This window comes from Mytilus trossulus, chromosome 12 (assembly GCF_036588685.1).
Source record: "Mytilus trossulus isolate FHL-02 chromosome 12, PNRI_Mtr1.1.1.hap1, whole genome shotgun sequence".
NCBI lineage: Eukaryota > Metazoa > Mollusca > Bivalvia > Mytilida > Mytilidae > Mytilus > Mytilus trossulus.
In genome coordinates, this window is record NC_086384.1 from 12,322,340 (window position 1) to 12,333,244 (window position 10,905).

General features: G+C 32.3%; 2 long non-coding RNA genes across 2 annotated transcripts; both read right to left on the reverse strand.

Annotated features, from left to right (window-relative positions):
• Positions 1-230: 230 nt before the first annotated feature.
• On the reverse strand, positions 231-3,142 carry LOC134693238 (uncharacterized). Its single transcript, XR_010102373.1, has 3 exons — positions 2,900-3,142; positions 927-1,123; positions 231-422 (listed from the first exon to the last, which is right to left on the reverse strand). It is a non-coding gene; the product is annotated as an uncharacterized LOC134693238 (long non-coding RNA).
• A 2,720-nt stretch (positions 3,143-5,862) lies between these two features.
• LOC134693863 (uncharacterized) lies at positions 5,863-9,341 on the reverse strand. The gene is made up of 3 exons (XR_010102497.1): positions 9,127-9,341; positions 6,532-6,731; positions 5,863-6,125 (listed from the first exon to the last, which is right to left on the reverse strand). It is a non-coding gene; the product is annotated as an uncharacterized LOC134693863 (long non-coding RNA).
• Positions 9,342-10,905: the final 1,564 nt, after the last annotated feature.

Consider the following 10,905-nt stretch of genomic DNA (forward strand, 5'->3'; position numbering starts at 1 on the left):
TTAATAAAAAAAAAAAAAAAGAGGGGGAAATGTGCCATTTGCATAATAATAGAATTGAGAATGGAAATGGGGAATGTGTCAAAGAGACAACAACCCGACAATATTAAAAAAAACAACAGTAGAAGGTCACCAACAGGTCTTCAATGTACCGAGAAATTCCCGCACCTGGAGGCGTCCTTCAGCTGGCCCCTAAACAAATACATACTAGTTCAGTGATAATGAACGCCATACTAATTTCCAAACATATATATTTTATATACAACTAAAACACTTGCTAAATCATTAATATATGTATACTCAGTGGATTGTATATGTCGACTTCATAAGACAGGCGACTAAATAATGTATGTCCACTACATAATTCAGGAGATTAACGGAAGTATATCACTACAAAAAACAGGTTTTCTGGAGAACATTATGACCTGTAAGAAGAAAACAAGAAAAATATTGATCTCCTATTATTAACGGTAACATTGACAATATGACAGTCGTTTACCTTCGTTTGAGGTGTTTGATCTTTCGATTTTCCGTTTGATAACTGTTTTTCCGTTTTGTATTTTCCTCGGAAATCAATAATTTTGTTATCTTACTTTTGATTATACATGATTAAAATTAAAATATAACAGACAATAACTATTATTGGTATGCATGCATTGTATGTTGAACCTATCATAGATTACTTTAGCTGGATTTGGCAAAACTTTTTTGGAATTTTGGTCCTCAATGCTCTTCAACTTCGTACTTTATTTGGCCTTTTTCACGTTTTTGGATTCGAGCGTCACTGATGTGTCTTTTGTAGACGAAACACGCGTCTGGCATATATACACAATTTAGTCCTGGTATCTATGATGAGTTTATCTATATACGTAAATTTAAGGAAACATCGCATTCAAACAATACAAGTTATGAGAGTTAAACGTTTTTACCTAAATAGTAATTTAGTCGTCATCATCCTCGATAGCCATCATCTGTCCAATCATTCTTATAACAGCGAATGGTGATTGGTTGCAGCAAGATGGGTCGACACAAAACTGTCGAATCCTTGCACAGTCACATCGCTGCCTGTAGTAACTGCACAACTGGTCATAAATATCAAAGGGTTGAGGCGCAGGTGTGGTGACTGCTGATATAAAACAAAAACAAATTGACATTATCAAATACTTTAAATACGCAACATTACGGGTGACACATGTTGAGCAGGATCTGCTTACCCTTTCGGAGCACCTGAGATCACCCCTAGTTGTTGGTTGGGTTCTTGTTGTTTATTTTTTAGTGTTCTATGTTGTGTCATGTGTACTATTGTTTGTCTGTTTGTCTTTTTTTTCATTTTTAGCCATGGCGTTGTCAGTTTATTTTAGATTTATGAGTTTGACTGTCCCTCTGGTATCTTTCGTCCCTCTTTTAAAAAAATAGGCATTCTGAGATCAATTTCAAAAATAAAGAATCTATTTGAAATGGCTGATCCTTACAAATGCCAAAAAAGTTTTAAAAAAATATAATCTAGAAACATGTTAAATTCGCATTTTAAATTACATATAAATTCAGTATTTCGTAAAATGCTTCCAATTATTAGTGATGATACGCTGTCAATTAAACTTTTGAAACCCGATAAATACATTTAAATGGTATTATCAAGATTTTTGCATGACAGATGCATTCTCAGGACTCATGTTTTAGCTATAAAGCACCATATAATATACTTTGAGGGATATGTCAACTTCAAATGATTGCCTGGTTTGTTTTCGGTGGAGGAGGGATTTCAAATTTAAAATACATTTTTTAAATATATCGTGATGGGACAGACTTTACCTCCTCAATGTTTGAAGGTTATCTTCTCTAGATAAAACACACTAAGAATTAAATTGAATTGTAAAAGATCAACACATGCTGTTTTTGAGTTGAACATGTGAGGAAGATTGAGTGAAAAGTGTGACCGACTGTTTTTTCAAAAAGATATAGGAAGATGTGGTGTATGAGTGCCAATGAGACAAGTAAATTTCATGAACCAGATATAAATATTAAAATTCACCAATTGTAAATAAACAAGAATTGTATAAAAGAGTGAAGAAAGATACCAAAGGGACAGTCAAACTCATAAATCTAAAACAAACTGACAACGCCATGGCTAAAAATGAAAAAAGACAAACAGACAAACAATAGTACACATGACACAACATAGAAAACTAAAGAATAAACAACACGAACCCCACCAAAAACTAGGGGTGATCTCAGGTGCTCCGAAAGGGTAAGAAGATCCTGCTCCACGTGTGGCACCCGTCGTGTTGCTATAAACTATGTCAGAAATAAAGTTTAATTATCTGTAGTAGCACGACGCTTCTTTAAATCTATATACACCTACTACCTGAATGTTAGTATGACTAAATAGAATGTATATCATTGTCCCAATATTTTATGTTTTTCTTTTAAATTATGAATGTTTAATGTTATTATATCAGCATGTAGCTTTACTATAGCAAAATATTGTTATTTATAGCGAGACGATTCATGAAATTTTACACGTTTTAAGTAAAATAGGATTTGAGTCTGTATACACTCTTTCAAATGTGTGCCTTTGTTTAAAAATAACAAAAGCAATGATATATCTGAATTCTTTCGTGTAATTGTTTCACGATAAAATCATGTGGGTCGTGGACCCTTGCTGCTATAACTACTCAGTATCCTACTTCATACATTTTTTTAGATTATATAGATATATGGTTATACAATTAAATATGGTTAATAAATTTCACCAACTGCAACATGAGGGGTTGATATATTCGTTTAGTTTAATGAACGTTTTAACATTGTATTTGTCCATTTAAAATAACCTTAAAAAAATGCAATACGAATCATTACCATGATAACATTGGCAGAATGTATGCAATATCTACATACTTACTTTCAACTGGTTTACGCTTTAAAGCAAACTCCTGGGAAATGTTGCAACATATTCCAAGTATAATCAGAATAAAAACTTGTCTTGGTGACATTTTTAATCCAAGAAAGAATTCCTTACAAACAATTGGTTGTCTTTTGCTGCTTTAACAATATGCAGCAAAACTACAACACTTGAATGTCTAGCTGTTGCTTCACAGGAACATCCACGTCCTGGGACCTTTTCTTCTATAACAAAATAAAAGTTGTAAAAGTGTCACATTGATGCTTTTCATAAAAGACAGTTATAGTCTTAAGGCAAAAGTAAAATGTCAAATGTCAAGTTGTAGAAATTAGAGGGTAATTAGGTCTATGAATAACTGACTTATATATTGTATATATTAGCATTTTACCGGTAGAACAAGAAAAATATATACAATCCATGTATCTAACATATGCAAGTAAATGGAATTTTGTCAGAAAAATTTCAGTTGTCTTAGAAAGCAGTGACTTCCGCCACCATTTTCTACATTTAAAAATGCCTGTACCAATTTTTCTCTGTGTTCAGTATTTTTGTGATTTTATTTTTTGCTGGTGTTATTCCACAGTGTTAAGTTTATCTTGCTTTAACCATTTACAAAATTTTAAGGCTTTCTACCTCAGGCATAGATTACCTTAGCTGTATGCGGCAAAACTTTTAGGAATTTTGGTCCTCAATGCTCTTTAACTTCGTACTTTATTTGGCATTTTAAACTTTTTTGGATTCGAGCGTCACTTTTAGACGGAACGCGCGTCTGGTGTATATACTAAATTTAGTCCTAGTATCTATGATGAGTTTATTTAATCTATGAATTGATTGCAGATCTAAGTAAAAAAACATTACATAATGCCACATTTCACCTACCTCTTATATTGAGGAAACAACAAAAACCACTTCAGATTATAGGACAAAACCTTCAGAAATTCTCCTCTTTTACCGAAACAGTCGTTCAATAGTCTGTATTGCAGTGTTGACATGATTAAGAACATACTTTTAAATTAATTTATACGTTACGCGTGTCTGATCAGAACGGTGATGAAAAAAGGTGATGTCAAAAAACATCTAGTCCTGTTTCCAAATACGTGAACACGGCGGGTGCCTTATGTGTAGCAGGATCGGCTTATCCTTCCATAGCATCCGTGATCATCCCAATTGTTTGCTCGGGCTCGTGTTGCTAAGTCTTTATTTTTTTATGTTGTGTTTTGTGTACTATTATTTGTCAGTCTAAGCCATGGAGTTAATTTATTATCTATGAGTTTGATTGTCCTTCTGGTTTCTTTCGCACCTCTTTTGTATTAAAAAGATACCCAAGTTTTGCTGTAAAATATTAGGTCTCAACATCACAAATAGTACAGAACCTGATGAATTTGAGTATAGATTCCAGGTGCTGACGTTGTTTATCATTTTGATAATGTGTTAAAGTTCACCTTTATTGTTTATCATTTTTTTAGTATAAACTGATTACGTTGATCGGTACTTTGTTTAATTTTGAGAGCTTGACTTTCATTTTTGCTAAATTGCCTTTTGTTTATGTCATTTCGCGTTTCTTTGTTTAAAAAAAATATTTGTTTTATAGTGATAAATATTAAAAAGGTTATAAAACAATTTTGGCTGATGTTACCATATGTTTGACGTAAATTTTATGTAGGTTACGCATGAACTAAGTTTGAGCGGCTTTTTAATAGAAAATAATGTCAACATAGAAAGTTAAACCAGATTAAACCATTTGTTTGATTGATTCTTTCTACAAAAAAATCAGTTTATAAGAATAAGAACGACGATGTAATATTCAGTTTATAAGAATAAGAACGACGATGTAATATTCCTTACTAAGCACAAAAATGTCAGTATTCACGTAAAAAACTTACAAAACCTTTTAACAGACTTATTAAGACGGGATATAGTTACGAAACTGCTGTCAGATCATTAAAGATTGCATATTTTGGCTTTAATATTGATTCACTTATAGGGTCTTTGCATCGGAACTAAACACATTTATTTAAAAAAAACAGTTGTTGGCATGACACAGGTTATGCTCTTCTCATATATTTATGATAGTATGATACTAAACCCCTTACGGTAGGGATGGTGTCTGATATTCATATGATGAAGACATAATCTTCTAATCAGTTTAATTGAGGTCTGGAGTTGGCATGTCTGTTAACTGCTAGCAGTCTGTTGCTATTTATGTATTATTGTCATTTTGTTTAATTTCTTTTGTTACATCTTCTGACATCGGACTCGGACCTCTCTTGAACTGAATTCTAATGTGCGTATTGTTATGCGTTTACTTTTGTACACTGGCTAGCAGTATTGGGGGAGGGTTGAGATCTCATAAAAATGTTTAACCCCGCCGCAATTTTGCGACTGTCCGAAGTCAGGATGTTCTGGCCTTTGTTAGTCTTGTGATTTTTAATTTTAGGTTCTTGTGTATAATTCACAGTTTAGTATGACGTCCATTATCACTGAACTATTATACATATATTTAAGGGAAGAGCTGAAGGACGCCTTCGAGTGCGTGAGTTTCTCGCTACATTGAAGACTCATTGGTGGCCTTCGGCTGTTGTCTGATCTATGGTCGGGTTGTTGTCGCTTTGACACATTCCCCATTTCCTTTCTCAATTTTATGATTTCGTAACCTATTATATGAAATCAAATAGACCTAGAAAAAATAATTGCAAGGATTCGCAATATATATTTATTTATTTATTTATTAGTATATCGGGTTGTGTGACCGTCGGCAGTCTTTTGAGGTCATCTCGATGGTAAATCAGATCTCGTTTATACTCTAATACTCATATAACATGTATAATGCTGTTATATATTGGCGGGATCATTGTTTTTTTAAAGAATTTTCTTAAGTTTTGGTATGTTGTAAATCAAATATGAACATTTGAGTCAAATCGGTAAACATTTATTTTACATATAAAGCCTTTTTAAAAGGTTAGTATTAAAATAAAGGGAAAATGTGTCATTCCAATAGTAAACATAGTTATTCTATTTACGACTATAAATTTTCTGGTTTATTAATCTATGTATAGTCAGTGTATTGTATATGTCAACTTCATAGAGCAGGCGACTAAATAATATATGTCCACTACACATTTGCTACATAAAACAGGTGATTGACGAATGCATGTCCAGTACAAAAACAGGTGATTGACGAACGTAGTCCAGTACAACAAACAGGTTTTATGGACTTTATTATAACCTGTAAGATGAAAAGTAGAAAATGAAAATACAAAGATCTCCTATTTTTCGCCTTTTTTTATTATTAATAATTGTAAGAGCGGTGTAGTAGTGTAATATAAGAACAAACTTTAAAACCAATTGAATAGAGCTTCAAAAAACAGATCAACACAAATCACAACAATCAAATATCGACATATACAGAACACTTGTAGTCAATGAAATTTAGTTCAATATGAATTAAAACAAATTAATACTAGTAGTCCATGTCTTCCCATACGTATACATTAAACAGTTTTGATGTAAATGTTCTCAAAAAAGAAACTATATATATGAAGGGCCATAAGTTGTCTAAATTATTCTATTGAAATTAAATGAAACCTTGCAATTAAACGATACAACTTATTAGAAAGAAAATGCTTCTTTACCTACAGAGTCATTCAGTCGTCATCCTCCTCTGAATCTCTCGTCTGACCATTTGTTCTCATTTCAGTAAATAGTGGTTGGTTGCAGCAAGATGGATCAACACAAAATTGTCGAACCTTTGCGCAGTTACACGTCTGCCTGTAGAAACTGCACAACTGGTCATATACTCCTGAACGATTTTCTAAAGGTGTCAGTGTAGCGACTGTTAAAAGAAACAATCAAATTATTGTTATCTTATACTTACAAGAAATGTGAGATTATCGAAATCAATTAAGTCCTTTTAACATTGCTGACTCGTGCACCTGCCAATGCATTCATTAATTTTAAAGGATTAATTATTAAACATGCATTTCAATTTCGAAATTCATTCAGGATTTTATTTCCAATTGCCACCTCATTTTTGTGATCGGGAATACGATAGCCGTATGCATTGTAGGGACGAAATCCTGTCAAGTTAAAACTAGAAACGTGACAAACGTGACAAATGCATTCACATAGCAAGTTACTTTCTTTTTGTGAGAGTTTTATATTAAGACATAATTCAATTTACAAGTTAAAACCATCTTGTCATCTACTTGTTCGCTTTAGCTTAAACTTAAAACTTCTTTGCATACTCAGAGGTAAAAGACTAACTACCCGATGAAATTTTGTCCATATAATGCATACGAAATATCAACAAGTGAAGTCGTTACGAAAATCCAAGTGATCGGTGTGTCCTACGTTATGTTTCTTGTAAATCTAATTGATAATATATATATATATATATATATATATATATATATAAACGAGTCTAAATTGAAAACTACGTTCAAACCTATGACTGCGTTGGATAAAAACCGCAATTTTTATACGTGTGCATGTCAAACAAATTTCGTTGTAGAAGGGTCTAAAAACAGCACAAACAACATTTTCCAAAAGACCAAAAGAGTGAAAAAGTATATTTAAACAAAACGCATTTGACTAACAGGTCGAACAACTGATGTTCTTTAACCCTGCTGACTGCCATTGGCGATTGCCAAATAAAATTGATCACAGGTTGTAACAAAATGGATCTTATTATAAATTTAATACGTCACAGAAAAAAAAAATTGTTAACTTGTGGACAGGATGTTGTGCCACAAACATTCGGTGTCAATATTTCTTTAGTACACCATATCCGGATTTCGACAATAAATGTCTCTTCAGTGATGTTAGGGATCGAAACGGTATTTGGAAGGCCATATAAAAGCACCCTAATTTTTAGAGAAAGTACCCTCATTTATATATATATATCTTAAATATTCCTTAAATGGGATTCAAAAATGAGTGAACAAAATTGAATAATATATAAGTCAAATATACACCTCAAGTTTTAACTTTTGTAGTATCACAAGCTTTTTTTTAAATTACATTTTTGTAAATGCAATTACGCTGTTATCATAACTCAATAGAAATGTAGTTCATTTGATCCATATTTTCATGTTTAGGACTATGAATTTTAATGCTATTATATCAATGTATAGCTTTCATATATCATAACAGAGGAATGCAAAGCTAGACTATGTTCGAAATAGTTTGATTTACACGTTTTTTATGACCCAACAGTCAATTGAGTATGCATTATCATATAATAGTGTATCCGATTTTGTCTGATCGACACAATTCTCGTACTAGTATATGGTTTTGATTTCTGACTAAAAGCCGAAGACAGCGATGCAAATTGAAGCTTTAAAAACAATCTTTTTTCTATATAATTGTGTTCGGATGAATTAATGCTTATGCATAGTAAAAATTTCTTTTAACTTATCACAATTGACTCTTTTGTCAAAATTTGTGATTACTTTTTAAGTTAACAAATATCTGTTGGGTCCATACTATAGTTTAAGCAAAGCACGTACATAGTATAAAAGAAAACCCAAAATAAGCACTTCTCTTAAAATTGAAGGCAATAGAAACATAAATAAACAATTTATTTCAAATTGATTTCAGTTGATATAGACTCGTGATTGTGTTTGGGTGAAGTGGCGATAAAAGAAACCCTTGAATTGTGCATGTAACTGAATTGCGTAGAATTTAATGGGTTTTTTTTCCTTGAAGCTATATCTACTGCTAATAATGTTCATACATTTTCTTGAATTATGCAAATACACGATACTAATGTAATTCAATATATTATGGTAACTAACTTTCATCAAATTCAATTTGTCCACAGTTACTAATTACTTCTTGCATTTTAATGAAGCTTCTTTAACAGTTTTATGTGCCTGTCTCAAGTCAGGAGCCTGCAATTCAGTGGTTGTCGTTTATATATTTGTTTTTCGTTCATTTTTTTAAATAAATAGGGCCGTTAGTTTTCTCGTTTGAATTGTTTACTTTGTCATATCAGGGCCTTTTATAGCTGACTATGCGGTATGGGCTTTGTTAATTGTTGAAGGCCGTACGGTGACCTAAAGTTGTTAATTTCTGTGTCATTTTGGTCTCTTGTGGAGAGGTGTCTCATTAGCAACCATACAACATCTTCTTTTTTATTTCTATAATCAGCGTATCCGTCAGATTAAAGTTTACCTTAAAAATTAAAAATAATATTGACAACTTTTATGCAATAGTTACATACTTACATTTAACTGGTTTTCTCTTTAAAGCATACTCCTGTGAAATATTGCAATAAATTACAAGGATAAATAGAATCAAAACTTGTCTAGGTGACATCTTTAATCCAGAAAAAAGCCTTACAAACAATAAGTTGTCTTTTGCAGCTATAGCAATATGCAGCAAAACTACAACACTTGATTGTCTAGCTATTTCTTCACAGGATTATCCAAGCATGTGGACCTTTTCTTCTAAAACAACACAGATGGTGAACATATATATCACCATGAAGACAGAAATAGGCTAAAGGCCACATAAATATTTTAAATGTCAAGTTGAAGTAATTTAAGGCTAATTAGGAACATGTAAGAGTGACTTAGATATGAAACGTTGTTTGAAACAATAGATGCAATGCATGTGCGTTATTCTCCAAAAACATTACTACTGATGCTGATTGCATCTGCAGCTAACATAGCATTTAGTCTCAACAAGTATAGGAACTGTGTCTTAGAATACAGTGCCATTTCTGAATACGAATTTGCACCCTAGTGACATATGACTACCTAACTCTAATATTGAAGGGAGTACACAATTGCTGTATATTCATATTAAAACTTTCTAAATTTCCCTGTCGATATATTATGAAATTATATAGAATTTAAGTTTAAACTAGCTCGAATAAAGATGGAAAGAATGGACTTCTAGTTTTGTATTCCCTTTAGTTATAAGACTTCTGAAAATGTTTCTGCTTATTTATGCATCCATAGTTACTACATAATTAGTTTTGCGCTTTTGTCATGAAGATTATTTTCTCAGCCTAGGCATATATTACCTTAGTCGTATTTGGCACAACGTTTTGGAAGTTTGGATCCTCAATGCTCTTCATCTGTGAACTTGTTTGGCTTCATACACATTTTGATATGAGCGTCACTGATGAGTCTTGTGTAGACGAAACGCGCGTCTTGCGTACCAAATTATAATCCTGGTACCTTTGAATACTATTAGGAACAATGTCCTTTTTCTCAAAAATCGCCAGGAATCTTCAAGGACGAGTCTGATAATGCCAAAGGACAAACTTCAATTTATCGTCTTATTGAAAACGTATTTGTATAGGGTACTCAAGATAAGGTCATCAAACATCAACTAAAGCTATCGGTTAACCAGTTAATCGGTCGAACTATTATCCGAGTAACAAAACTTCAAAACTATTCGATTCGACAACACTAGTACAAACATGACTTTGATATATTTATTCTGCTATTGGTGTACATGTTAACCAGATGTGGATTCTCAAAAATTCGAAAGATCTACTGCTTAATCTTCGATCACATTCTTTGCAATTTTGCAGCAACATCAAGATTTTTGATTTTTCTACGCTTTAAACTATTATTCCCCATGCTCAATTGAAAAATCGACTTCACCATCTCATTAAACAGAGCTTTTTCTATAGAAATGGGAATCATAGATATACATTTCTTGTTTTGGGTTACAATCATGCATTATTTTTGGAGGAATCACACTGAATCTACCAGAAAATATACTGAGGATAATATTATAAAGTGCTGGACTTTTTGATCGACAATATATTTGTTGAGTTTGGAGGATTTAAATTTCAACAGACATTCGGTATTCCAATGGGTACCTATTTTGCACCCCTTCTGGTCGATTTGTTTTTTATACTCGTATGAAGCAAAATTCCTTCAGAACCTACTAAAAGACAAAAAGAAAAAGCACCTTGTGAAATTCTTTAATTTTACTTTCCGATATATTGATGATGTTCTATTATTGAATAACGCATATTTCAGCAA